The following is a 15,157-nucleotide window of genomic DNA, read 5'->3' on the forward strand; positions in this document are numbered from 1 at the left end:
CTAGACAGATAAATAAATCTAGTAACAAAGCATCTTAAAAGAAGCCTTGAGCATTCTTCAGATAAATCAATTAAGACTCTTTTCAGAATTGTTATTATGCCCCAGCAATTAGTCATTGTTTAGTCAAGCTGTGCATACTTATCTCTTTTATATATCACCCCTTCCAGCTTCACAATAACTTCGGTTCTTTTTTTCCAAACTCAGCTTCTATGTATCTTCCTGGCCACACTGTGCCCAGAAGTGGGTATGAGTTTGCTTGCAGATGGAAAGCTGCAAAGGTACAAACACCAACAGAGCCACAAAACTCAAAACAGGGAGTCTCTGCTATTCCAAAAGTGAATATTAAAATAGCTAAACACACATTACTGGTAGTTGTTACCAGCTGCACAATATGTAGGTAATAATAGTCCAAGAGGACTGGACTGATTTCAGTCATGGAATATGCCTTTAACATTTATCTTGTGTCCTCACAAGAACACTTTTACCCAATTTCTCATACCACGGAAAAAATTTTTACACCAACTGACGCTCCCCCATATGTCTTGCCTTCCAGTGTTGGGGAGCATCAATGTGAAAGAGGCTTTTTAGCATTCTTTTTTAGCATTCCCAAAATTAACTAGCTTGTTTTCTGCAAACAGATGGGGGTGACCTGGGATTTGGAATTCATCTGCTTCTCAGGCAAAAAAATTCTTTAAAAAAACTCCTAAGAAGAGATGTAGGAAGGAAACAGGTGCTTTCAGGAAAACAGTATTTATCAGAGCTGCAAGGAGGAGATAATCAGTTTTATTCCTCCCACTTGGACATAGAGCTAAAAAGACAGAGAGTGATGTTGGGTGCCACAGAGACACCCAAGACGACACAATTGCAAGGCTTCACCCAGGCTTTTTAGGAATCAAACTCATATAGCCCAGCATGTTACCCCATGCTTAATTGACCCATCTTTTGCACATTTTATCAAAATGTGTACAGCTCCATTCTGCTTTGAAGACCCTGCCTGGTCACCCATCCTTGTGAGGCTCACACTCATGAGCAGTCTCCCAGTGGATGCCCGCAAGATCTGGCTCACGGTTATAGGAGCCTCAGACCATGATAGAAGTGGACGTAATGCTGCAAAGGGCAGAGACTGTGAGTTTTGGGCAGGGGGGGGATGTGCCACACCATGCAATGGAGGGCCTAAAAAAGTCTAACTTTCCAGCTTGTCCGATTTCTCTCTACACCATTAACCTTCTGTAACCCTGGGGACTACTTATTGGCTCCTTCTTATGTTTTGCTTTACAGTATAAAATTTCATCCCTGTCCTCATCCTGCGTGATCTAAACACTGCATGTGTTTTTTCATCTGAGCACCCCAAATATTGAGCTAAGCAACAGCATCAACAATGCCTCTGTATTTTACATGTTTACTTACTTCATCATCTATGAGTTCTTAACTTGCCTTTGTAGGACAAAATTTGACAGATGTTTATGTTAAGCACATATTTATCAAGCTTTTGGTCACCAGGTGAAGAACAGCCCTTCTCCCTAAGTTAGGTTTGCCAATGTTCATTTATTCTAACCCTGTTTTACCATTTAGTTGTGCAAAGAGCGGTTCTCATACCGAGCATCAGGATGGGGATGTCTCAGAAGTTAGCACACAAGTAACAGCAGAACACCTTCCTTAAAAGTGTCACATCATTGTTTATGTAATAACTGTCAGAAAAATGCATCTTTTCCTGCAGTGGTTTTTAATCCTTCCTGCATATTTATATCTCAAACACTGCTCTAAACATTTTAATAGGAAACATACTGGGGGTTTTTCCTTTGTTTTTATTTTAACTTTGTTTTTCTGAGAAGGACTAATTCCAACAAGACCGTTACAGGCTGTATAGGCTCCATTGTATTTTTCATGCACAGCGGCACATTACAGATCGAGAGCAAGTGAAAATGCTGGGTTTGTTTTAGGTTTCATTTTACAGTCAGGATGGTGAATACATCTGTTTGTGTCACCAGCCTAGAAAATATCATTTTATGGTTCTCAGAGGTTATTTATAATTGAATTATAGGATGTTTCATGATTATTTGGGATGGTATTTACAAAAGCTTGGTACTTCACTTGCAATCAAGAATGTGAAGAAAACACCCTGTAATTCATTTTTAAGTACCCTCTGGAAATCACATAATTATATTGTATGGCAGTGTTAAAAAAGGAAGAAATATAAATTTTTAAATAATTTATATTATGGTCTTTAATCAAGCTTATATCCATACAGGTCGGTGCACAGTAACAATGACTAGGCAGGTTACAATGAACACACCACCCATTTCTTATTTTTTATTTGATCTTGAGTCAGTGCTGGCTTCACACCCTCATGCACTTCCCTGATGGGTATTACAGACAGATTTTGGAGCAAATAAAGGAGAAGGTATCTTTCTCCTCCAGTATTTCCAGACAGAAATGGAAGTTTAAAGCATCTTGTGAGCTCTCCTGTGACACACAACAGAGTGGCAGAGCCGTCAGGGGTCACCCGGGAGACCTGTGCCTTGTCTGAGAAGAGGGTTTCTCATCCTCTGGGGGCTTAGCAGCCATGCACTGCCCCCACACTCCACAGAAGCCCATGGCACCCCAGCTGCTGCAGACAGCCAGGGCCTCATTCTGCCCAAGGGACTGGTGTCTGGTGAGTGCCCATCAGAGGCAACCAGAAACCGGATCCTAGGACCCACACCAGGGTAAAGCCACCCAGCCCCCGCTCACCTCCTGGGATTTTAAATGGTTCTATAGTTTGAGATCTAAAGGTATTGGTAAACTCAACAACAGCATTAAATTTCAGTCTCTCTCGTTTCCTACACATACTGTGAAAAGACTTCAGAGCTAGAAAAAACAGTCAGCATTTCCTTTCACGAGCCATTGCACAAAATAAATATGTAGCAGAAAATGGGTATGGATGTCTCTCTTACTTGCCTTAATAGGGCTAAACACAGAGAGAGATGCTTGTACATTCTGATCTGGTAACAAAAATGCACTCCTGTTCCTAAACAATATAAATAGCCAGAACCGCAACTGATGGCATTTTTTTTCTTTCTTTCTTTTTGACTTCCTTGCATGTTATTCGCTTTTGCCTTGTCCTTTGTCTATCTGGACAATAAGTAGTCTGGAGCAGGAACAATATATTGTTGTATATTTGTAAAATGCACAGCAGAAAAGGGCCCTTATCTTGCCTGAATCCTCAGAAGTAGCAGATTGAACTTAATAAATAATGATAACAAATTAATTCAATGTAGAGGAATTATTTTCATTTTCTTTCTGTTTACCCCAAATGAAACCATCGACCCATTAAAAATGAAGGCAACATTTGTTTGTAAAATTAGTGTTTTGCAATGGGAAACAGGACTAGTGAGCTCACAGAAAAAGGCAATATGGAAATAAAGAACAAAAAAAAGAACACAAAAGGAAAAAGAACATCCTGTGAGTTGTCCCACACAGGAGAGGAAATACTGGAAATCTGCAGTCTTGGCTTTGGGGAAATGCTGACATGTTATTTTGTCTTTCTAGTCTGGGACTGTTATTAGAGACAATTAATTTGCAGATTGCATAGATTGCATGCAAATCACCCCTCCACAGGTTGAGATCATGGATTACTAGAGAAAATTTTCATAGAACAGAGCGGTGAAGGTGTCCATCACAAGCAATAAATAGTGCAGACCTGATTTGTCCAGCTTTACTTCAGGCGCTTTGAATTTCCCTGATGAGAGGAATTGTTGAAACCAGGAGGGATTCACTGCTCTCTGAGAAATTCTCCACTTCGCACATACGCCTTTGTAGGCTGCGCCAAATAATAATTTATGGGTTACAAAAAAGACCCACTCCTGTCTGAAGAAAGAGTGGAAGGCATCTAAAGCTGCTTGAAAGCTGATGAAGGGCAAGCCTGCCTCTTGCACACTACAGATAAAATTTTTAATATTAGATTTTGCCATTGAACTTAATGACATTATTATTGTTGTTGCTATTGTTGTTGTTGTTGTTATTATTATTATTGATAAATTTGCTGCATGCACCAAAATATATTTTCAGCCAGAGGGAAGGCAGGTCAATTAGCTCAGGAAACATCAGGCAGATGCTCAGTGCATTGTTGGGCAGTAGTTCTTGGGAAGAGGACTGGGAAAGTTAAATGAGATCCTTTGGTGTTCAGAGGCGTTTGCAATGAATGAACTGACAACTCACAGAGAGCCAGGGAAGTATTTGGTATGATCAGCCCACACAGCAGTGGCACACCACCTGCCTCCTATTACATTACCTGACGTGGGGCATGCTCCTGTCACCTAACCTGAAATGTGGACTTTGGGGAAACACTCTCTAGGTCCCATACCTCACTGTTTAATAACTGGCAGCTTTAATGGTCTACGAGAGGCATTTCTCTAGGAAAAAGGTATTCTCTGCTGTAACATCAGCTGACATTAAATCCAATCTAAACTAAAAGTGTTGGGAAAATGTAATTAATATAAATTAACTGGTCAAAATCAACTCTTCATAACTGTAGAATTTGTATTTTAACCTCCTGAAGTGTGTGTAGTCGGGTAGAAAAAATGGGTAGAATATTTCTAAACAGTCTGGAAAATCTTGTTTCCATTTTGATGGAAAACACTTTTAAGTTTTGCCTTTCTCCTCTGAAAAACAAACAAGAAACAAAAGAAAGTAGGGGGGTTGTTCCCCCTCCTCTTTCCAAAAAAGAAAATCTCTGTTATTTCTGATTTTACCAGCAGATTTCAAAAGAAAAAGATCATAATATTTTAGCAAGGTCAACAAAATGTTCACTTTCTTCAACACAGAAAAACATGTTTCTAGAGAAGATAGCAGCTTGCAAAGAGTTTTAAAGATGCTGTTGTTTCTTATTGCTTGTGCTGTTGATTCATAGGATGTAGGGGGCTATTCTTGGTGAAATGCAAGGTATATGGGCCAGTTCACCCTGCAGCAGAATATATTTATTCAAAGCAATTCTGATTGTTTTATTTTGTTATCTGTGGTTTGCTTGTGTTCCAGACGTGTGGTGGGGAAGTCTAGGGCTTCCCTGCCACAAGACCTGATCCATCCCCTGTCACAAGCCTGAATGCAGCATTGCACGGGGGAATAATACCAGTGCCGTCACTTTTGTGATCCTTCATGCCAGAAAATGCATATCTGTGCCAGGCAGATGGGGCAGAGCAGCTGAGAGGCTATGTGGGTGACACAGACCTATGCAGACAGTTAAGGTAGGAGCCAGCTGCATGACACCGGTGCTCAGTGCTCGGTATGTGAGACTTGATGAATCTGCCAAGACACCACAAAGACACCCAAGAACAGGTTAAAGTGTCCCTTGGAAGACTTAGCTTTTTAGCAAATCATATCAGGGGCACTAAGGTTATTCACTATCTTCTGCATTCAGAGGCAAGTGCATTTCTAGTTGCCTTGCATGAAACCAAGCCCACAATGCCTCAAATCCAGGCAATATGAATTTGAAAATTGGAGGCTGAGAAAATGAATCAGGAGGATGGAGTAATTAGAGTTGAGATGTCATACTAAATCACAGGCTCCGGTTAGTCAAGCAGCTTGCTTCTGACAGCACCAGTTGGATGCAATGAATAGTGGACAGTGGTAGAGTTTAATATTTTAGCACCTGCTTTATTTTGCATGCAGGAGACAAGCTACACATTCACATTTAAATAAGTCTGCAGTTGCAGGCAGCTTTTTCAGGGGGAGAACTGACTACTGCCTGTTAGCTCTCAAATGGCCACTTTAAACCTCTGCAAAGCCAAAGGGTAAGTTACAGATAGGACTGGCAGAGGAATGAAAAATGGCATAAACCTCTTGTGCTTTGCAAAAAATTCCCGATGTTTCCATATTTGGTTTGGCTTCGAGGCTTTTTTGAGGTGAGGGCACTGTTGTAGCAGGTCTACTTTGTACAGATAATTAAAAATGAGGATGTAGAGGAAAAAAAAATCATTCCATTTCAGTCAAGCCCGTAACCTGGTGTTGAGGGCTGTCAGCTGGATCAGTGACAGGTTTAATGCTTCTTAGCTGCTGGAGGTCCAGATGGAAAAATTTGTGGTAAACTTTCTGTGTGTATGTGTGTACAAATACATATAATTCAATATGTATGTATTTTATGTATATGGGCTTGCAGCTGTTTAAAAGAACAACATTGTGCAAGCAAGAACAACACAGGCTATTCATCATTAAGAACTAGAAACAAAATTATAATATTTTGTTGTTACATGTCTGGAAAAGAAAAAATATCCAGTTACTTGTAAAAGTTCTTCTGACTTTTTCCTGTGTGCCCCTTTTTGATCTCAGTCCTCAGTCTGTCCCTGCAAATCTGGGTTCAGCCTCACTGGTGGCTACCAGGGAGGGTCAGTGCACTGCCTGCTTGGGTGTACTTTTCCTGTTCCAGTGTCCCATGATGCTGCACTTGGTGTCAGTGTCTGTGCTTTATGTACAAAATAAGGGACATAAATGGCTGTTGGGTACAGAGCCCATCACCCCCAAGCAAAGAGCCATCCTCACATGAGGTCTGGAAGAAATGCCTAAGGTTCAAAGAGCTGCTTTCCACCATAAATGCTATTTATAACAAGGACGGTATGTCAATAGCTGGATGTGACTAGGCAACAGATTCATAGGATTGTAAGAGTTGGAAGCAACCTTCAGAGATCATCGAGTCCAACCCCCCTGCCAAAGCAGGTTCCCTAGGAAATGTGCACTTGCAGCCCAGAAAATCAACTGTATCGCAGGTTGCATCAAAAGAAATGTGACCAGCAGGTCAAGGAAGGTGGTTGTTCCCCTCTGCTCTCCTGAGACCCCACCAGTAGTTGTACTGGGCTCTCCAGTAACAGAAAGACAAGGACCTGTTGAAAGGAGTTTAGAGGAGGGCCATGAATATCATCAGAGGCTGGAGCCCCTCTTCTACAAAGACAAACTGATAGAGTCGGGATCATTCACCCTGGAGAAGGGAAGACTGGGGAGACCTTATCACAGCCTGTCAGTACCTAAAGGGGCCTGCAGGAAAACGGGAGAGGGACTGTTTATCAGGGAATGTAGTGATAGGACAAAGTGGAATGAATCTAAACTGAAATAGGGTAGATTTAAACTTGACATAAGGGAGCTATTTTTTACAATGACAGTGGTGAGACACTGGCACAGGTTGCCCAGGGATGTGGTAGATGCCCCATCCCTGGAAACATGCAAGGTCAGGTTGAATGGGGATCTGAGCAGCCTTATCTAGTTGAAGATGTCTCATTGCAGGGGCGTTGAACTAGATGACTCTTAAACGTCCTTGCCAGCCCCAACAATTCTACGATTCTATGGGCTTCTGTTCCTACTCCTGGGGTGCTATTTGGTTTTCATGAATTTAAAAAAAAAAAAAAGAGACTTAAAAGTAATCCTGAATTACAACTGAGCTAATACTAACTGCTCTTAAGACTTTTGGCAAGCAAAAAATAGTATATGTTTTATGATTATTCCAATGCGTCCTATGCTAAAGCTGTGAAATGGAATGTTGCCTGAGGCTTGCTTTCATCTAAGAATGTGCAATTAACCTACTTCATTGGCAATACAATTGAACTTTAAATTATTAATTATTTTTGTTACCATCAGTATGTCTAATAATCTACTAAATATTGAACATTAATATTTTCAGTGCTGGATATTACCTTACTGAATATAGAATATAGTGGAATCAATATTATTGGCTATAATGTAGCAATTGATCCAACTGACTCTGCAGTGTTCTTTGCTCCTATAAAAACAAATGAATATATTTCATTCAGACACAAGAATGCATAGAGAAAATGTCAAGACTATGCTTAAAGTCCATAATAGAAACACAATTTGAAAATCTGTTTTATCCCATGAGGGCAGATTGATCTCAATTATATTGAGATGTTTCCACTGAAATCAATGTACCAGACCAGCAGGTAAGGGCTAGAGGACATTTCTTACTGGGCTGTGTAACCAACTGCTATCACAGTGGACTGAATTCAACCCCTGAGGGCTTTGGATGAGGAAGACATTCCTAAATCTTGTGTGGGCAGATAACACTGCATACTGCACAGATGCAGTGGTCCCTTTCCTAACCAGAAACAAGTCCTACCCAAAACCTTACTGACCTCTACTCATTCTGCAGAGATCTTCAAGAGGGAGCAGTGGCTCAGTGTCAAGCTGCTCCCCCTCCTCCCACCCCACTTGATACAAGAGCTTTTCTTTCCTGATGACGTATAAAACACAGCCCTTGAGTTTCACAATTTCAGAAGACAGCAGAGACTGTAAGGAGTATGATGAGGCTAAATGGTATGCAATAGGCCTGAATATAGACTTTAAAAAATATTTTCAGTTTCTTTCCATTATCCCTGGCATTCAGAAATGCAAGAATATCAGCGATGCACTGCAATACTAAAACTATAATGAAATCATTGAATTAATCTTCTTTTGTCTTCATCACATAGGGCAGAATGTCCTCACATAGTACTCAGCAGTAAATTTAGATCCCAGGTGTACTTGGCTGTTGAGGCAGATAGGTTGTATTTATGTGAGTACAGGGACTCAGAGCCCTAACCATCAGCCAGGATAACTGAGCTAAAAAGACTTTTTTTTTCCTCCTAATTTTTGAATCCCTATTTTTTAGTGACGGAAAAAACAAATCTCTAACAAATGTAAACCATATTTTCAGTCACCCTGCAAATAAGCCGAAGACCTCTTTACCCTGGAGTCCAGACAAACTACATGAGAATCCACCTACAAATCTCTAGAAAAATTGTAAATAAAAACAAATAGAAAAAGTGAAATAAAATACCAAAAACCCCACCACCCCTCTCCCCCCCCCCAAAAAAAAAAAAAAAAATAGTATTAACCCAGAAATATTCTTTGGGGTTTCCTGGGAAACAGAATTTCTGTTTCATGACAGAATTCTGACAGGACAAATGTGCATTCTGAAATTGTAATGGAAAGTGTTAACAGTACCCACCCAATGATATTAAAAAGAAACTGATAATTCTGTAGTGTTATTCAATCATTAACCATGGTGTTTTCCTTAATAGTATTGCAGTAGATGAGATATGACATACATGTGATATGTTCATTTAGGTATTAGAGTGTTTCTATTTTAAAATACTATTGTTTGCAATAGTACTGCTAAAATAGTACTTGAGCATTCACATATTTCTAGCAGTAATCTGTCACAACCCACAGTCTTCCCCAATGCCTTGTTTCAAGCCTGCTCAGGATTTTTGACAGAAACCTGAAATTTCACAGGATATTGTGGCATTCCCTTGGGTGATTTTACACTCTTTTCACAGGGAATAGACAGATGTGTGCACTTATGAAGTAACTGAACTTTTCTGAAGTTTTGATTGTGCAGCCTGATTCTTAACAAAGATTTTATACAGGGAGCATGTGTTCAAGAGCCATTTTGCAGTATTAATCACTCAAAATCAGCAAACACTGAAACCATCATTTCTCGGTGTTACTGAAGCACTTCCCCAGCACGGGACTGGCACTGGGCTGGTGACTGCAATGGTACCTCCAGATTGTACTTAGAGGACAGAGGATTGCCATGTTACCTGCAAGTCTAGGAACCAAGTGAGCACTGATTCTCTCCTTGGTGTCAGCTGAAGACAGATGCATTCATTAAGCAATAGTACTTTTCCAATCAGTACTTTTTAACTAATGTTTTTGTCCAATATCATGGAACTCATTTTCCTCTTGCCTAATTTGTTAGCTCCTGCTCGATTGTGATTTACTTGCTCACCCTGATGATTTCCAGCCTGGCACAACCATTTCAGTAAAAGTGGTCATTTTTAATCCTTCTGCTTAAACAAACATTGGCGGGGTTGGTCTCTGAGCCAAGCAACGGTGGCTGGTTAACCTTCCACATTACATGTGGAGCTAGCACAGCATGCTCATCCTCTAGGCACTAAGCTCCAGCGTCCTTCCTTGTCTTTTGTAACCTCACAGGCCGTTGTGTTAATATGCAGACCATTACTACTTTGCTGATGAGACAGACTGCCGAGGATCAATATGTCTCTGCATTTGTCAGCCCCGTATACCCCAGAGTTAAGTTCTCAGCTCTGCTGCCCATGCTCGTGTCCTGCTGTGTAATCGCAGGGAATTGTCGGTTCCTGATGCAGCATGTCCGTACACCGGGCTCTGCAGAACAAGTAGGAAAGATCCAAATGTCGTATTTGTTTGGCTCCCACTGCTTGAGTAATAGTAGGTGCAGCCAGAATACCGGAGGACAGCTTGCTTACGGGGTCACTGCAGCTCAACAGTAACCATTGATGTTGTCAGGCAGACTTGGGAAAGATGCCCAAATACTATCAACTAGAGGACATTACATTTTAATAAAAGACAAAATAAAAATCAGGGTTAAAAAAACAAGAAAGGTAAACTCCCTGCTCAAACATAATAAACAAAAAAGAAGAGATCTAATGGCAGGTGAGGTTTTTTTTTGGTTTTGTTTTTTTTTTTCCTTTTTCCTTTGCTGTTCACTTTTTCCATGCCTTTGTCTTGATGCAGTAGCTTTAGGGAAAACAGCACTGGGACTCATGGGAACTGAACACAGTAACACCATCTACCACAAAAACTCTTAATTATAGATCAAGTCTGTAAGAGACAAAAGCTCATCTCACTACAACAACCAATATGCTTGACATTTTTAACTGATACAATTTAAAATCAAATACACTAGCTTCTTTTCGAGTTTTTGCAAGATGCCTTTTCCTAATTACAGTTTTCCTGGATTTTTTTTTAGAAATAGGTGTTTCTTTGCAAATATCACAAATGCCATTTGTCTTCTGCTTTTTTATCTTGATTCATCATGTTAAAAAAAAAAAAGCAACAGAAATTAGTAACAACATTTCATAGTTTCTACTTTCCCCTATGGCCAGGTACTTTTACGTGGTATCCACATAGTATGTTCTAATAGCCAGACAAATATTTTGAGTTATTTGGATGTGAAGCCTGTCGAGAATTTTTCCACATTACACAGAAGGTTTTTTTATAGAATAAAATGTGAATTTAACTTTACATTAACTTATGTTTTCTGTCCGTCCTGTATATTTGAAGATAACATTGTGCAGACTCTTTGGGAGGATATGGGCTTATTCCACACAGCCTCCAGGGGTACTAATAGACTCTGGCATATCATACAGTTTCAGGGCTCCAGATATGGTGTCTCAGGTGTTTAGTTAACCAGTAAGGTTGCAAGATCACACAGATTATGCAATCTCATTATTTTAACTGTGTAACACATGTCTGGGTCATGCCATGTGGAAGTGGTAGTCAGTGGCTGCAATACGTGTTTCAGATCTCTATACATGTCTGTAGCAAAGCCTCTGGGCTGAGGGAATCACACAGTTTGGAGTTTTCTCTGCTGATGGAGATCTACTTACCCACTTTTCCAGCAAGAAATGTTCCAGTAGAAGGTTGGAGGCAGAGCAAAGTTGGTGAAAAAAATAAGTAAGTGTGGGAGAAGCCAAGGAAGAGACTGGGTCTTCATACATAATTTTCTATCCAGATCACTCTTTAAAGCAACCATCTAAAATGCAAAGCCCTGAGGATGTTCAGTCAGGAAGTCAAAGAGAACCTCTACTGATTTTTGTCTTGCAAGTGGTGGTGAATTTTAAATACATCTTGAACAGATGCCCTCACAACCTTGCTCAACTTGTCTTCCTGACAGCTTGCATGGAGCCTGTTGAACAAATCAAACCTGAACCTTTTGTTTCCTTAAACAGGTAGGGTGTTATAACATTAGGAATGGCCCAGCTATCAGGTGAACCATCCAGCCCCATATCTCATCTCTATGAATGAACATTAGGGAAAGGTACAAGAATTGGCATAAGTAGACTTTTTCATGTTTGTCTTCATAATTTTGGTACATTCACACTGCAAAGAGATAATGCAGACAGGCTGAAAGATAGAAAACACAGGCAGGTCTACATGAGTGAATGAATCCAGGAAGCAGTAGTCTGGTTCTGCTGAGGGCAATGCAACAGCTCCAAGTGCAGAGCAGAAGCACCCTGTCCATCCACCTGTGGAAGAGCTTGAGGCACACGCAGAACATTTGGATTCTCACAGCGTTCCCCAGGAGCTGATAAATCACAGCCACTAAACATCCAACTCCATGCTGGTAGCACTGGATGGAGCCCAGAAGTCTGGGAAGCCCTGAATTGCTGACCCCGGGCATTTCACTTGAGCGGCTTGCCTAGAAACTACCCTCCAATTTGAGGAGCCTCCCAGAGGAACTGATAAGTCAGGTCAAGTTTTGATGGTCAAATACTTTAGGTTCAATGACAATTTAATTAATACAAGCTTCTCAGAAACATTTCATTTGTTTAAGTGGAAAAATGTCAGATATTATTTCACAAATAAAATGAGGGCTGAGAAAATCTAGTCCCTTTCAAAATTCCTGAGGATCAAAGCACTTAATACTTATAAAAGGCAATTTCTTGTCTTAATGTTTGTTTTCTCCTCTGATTTAACAATCAATGCAGTGCATGTTTCCATAAACAGATCTCTTTTCCCTGCTACCCTGCCTGCCCCCAAAGTGAGATTATGCTTGTTGATATCAATCAGCAATACAGAGCTACCCAGATTTTCACTGCCCTGATTCATTGTCTCCACCATAAATGAAGTTTTCCCATTGTTTGCAGAAATTCTTGAAATAATGGCTTCACTTTCCTTGTTAATTATTCTTTTATTAATGGTGTTTCAGATAGTTTTTCAAAGAGACTATGAATCTCAGTGAAAGTAATGGGCAGCTACTCACAAGAGCAATCCCATTACAATCAGCTGCACTACTGTTTGTCATTTGAAGTAAGGTGCTAGAGCTCTGACCCTTACTGATTTACCACTCTTCATAATTAGTTGCAGTGATTAAAATGCATTTTAGATTACACTGCAGTTTCTCTCCCTTAAAAGTTTTTCTCACTGAGGACAAATTCAGGTTCTGAAGGTGAACAGTTGTCCTCCAGTATAAAACAATAGCAGTTAAGAGGACCACAGATAAGGCTTAAAAAAGAAATCAGAAGCAGAGATGCTTGAGCAAAAGGTGTTGCTGAGGGCAGAGGGACTGTCTTAGATGACGGACAGCTCATACAGGAATTTAGCATACAAGCTTAATGAAACTGAAAACACTGCATGAACAACCAACAGCAGCACATGGAAATAATGAAACAATCTGTTGCATCTGTATCTAATTAAGAATCATTATAATATAGCCTTTTTCTCTAGTGATCAGGATTAGTGGATACCCCACAGGAAAGAGGTTAATAAATAGATTCAAGTGCCAGGACATTTTACATCTTTATCTGGGACTCTGGTTCCCAGGCACTTTTCTTCAATGACCCCAAATTCAGGCAGACTTTCTCTCCAGTGAGAATCTGACATAGGCAGGAATCCTTTGTAGGGGTTTTCAAGGCACTGCAGGAAAAAAAGAGGGAAAATAATAAAAGAAAAAAAAAGGATTGTTTGGATGCTGCAAATAGTTTCTGACAAGGACAGACATTCTACTTCTGTCTCTCTGCTGCAATTAGAAAAGCAGCTTCTGTAATTTTTTCTTCCCCCCCCCCCCCCCCCCCCCCCCGTTGTTCTCTTCTGCCTTTCCTTCTTCCTCCTCCTCAAAAAAATCATTAGGTTGCTAAGAGCTTCATCTGCTTTAAGCCTCTTTGGAGATCTGTTCTTTTACCCCAGGGTACACATAACCCCACCGAATCAGTATTACTAACTGGTGCCCTACAGCAGCCAGATGATATATACCTTGAGGAAGGTATCCCTGTATTGTTTTCCCTCCTGAATATATAATATATTTATTATAATTTATTTTGTTGTGGGTTTTTTTATTTGGGTTTGGATTTTTTTTGAGGTTTGGGTTTTGGGTTTGTTGGGTGGGTTTTTTTTTGGGGGGGGTGTTTGTGTGAGATAGAGATGAAGCAAAGGCTCCTCATCTGGGGAAAAGGCTTTGCCATCCCTTTCTTTCTCCAGCCTGTTAGGGTTATTTTTTCTACTATAACAGTTTAGATCCCAAGGGAAGCAATCTAGGATCATAGCTAAGATAAAGAGAGGAAGGCTACAGAGTGGAGTCTCAAAGCTGTCCCTCATGTCTTAGTGAAGCTTAAGGTAAAATGTTTCAGTGCCTCCATGAGGCCAGCTCTCCCCTCTTTGAGAAGGCAGCTTGGATGGAGAGTGGTGCAAGGAGGGGGTGCTGGGAGCCTTGCCAGGAAAACACTAAACTGAGCATCATTTGTTGTAGCATTCATGGGATGCCTCTGCTGTGTCACCACCCTGTGCAGTAAAGAGCATTGTTCCTCTAATGTTCGTCTCTCTTGGAACTGCAAGTGAATGTACAGCCCAATTAGTGCAGCAGCTTAAAACAATAAACCCTCCAGAATCTCTGGTGGGGGAAGCATGCTTTTATCTTTTTGGTAAATAATTTATTAATCACATTGATGTATCCTCCTTGACAGCAACAGAGCCAGATAAGTGATGGTTCAAAATCAATTTGTCATGGTCCAGTGTGCACTCAGTGACCTACTTGGTCTGTTATATAGGTCAAACTTGTACATGATGCTCTGATAGCAGAGGCACTTCTTAAAAAAAAAAACCAACAGCAGCAACAGAAAACCCATGGCACAATTCGGATGGGACCCTGTGCTGGCTGGCACTCAGCAACGCAGCTCAAAAACTCAGCTTACACAGGAGGGGGAGGACAGAAGCCAGGTGGGTGATGTTTTGATGTTTTGCCTCAGAAACACCCTGCATGGCATTGCAGCAGCAGTATCCAGGAGGTAGATCCATACTCTGTGTCCTACTTCTATGACCTTGTTTTTGTCACTGCCCTTTGCCATTGATAACATCTCTAGCTTCCCCTTACAGTTTCTCTGTTTGTCCTGCTTCAGTCTCTACTTTCCCTGCTCTCCCCTACTCCCAACATCTTTTTATTCAGATAAGGTGGAAATCCATTCCCGCCTCCTCTTTGCACACCTGCTCTTGAGTCCACAGAAGTCTTTTGCTTCTGAGCAAGCTAGGTGGGTTAAGGAACTAGATTATTTCTGCCAGGAGCCAGAAATTAAAACCTGTGATAGAGCTTTCGTGTAGTCAGTTTCCTGGTGTTTCCTTTGTGGCTTGACAGAAATCTTGGTTTTCACTTGCTGACTGAATT

Source organism: Gallinula chloropus (assembly GCF_964237585.1).
Source record: "Gallinula chloropus genome assembly, chromosome: 2".
Lineage (NCBI taxonomy): Eukaryota > Metazoa > Chordata > Aves > Gruiformes > Rallidae > Gallinula > Gallinula chloropus.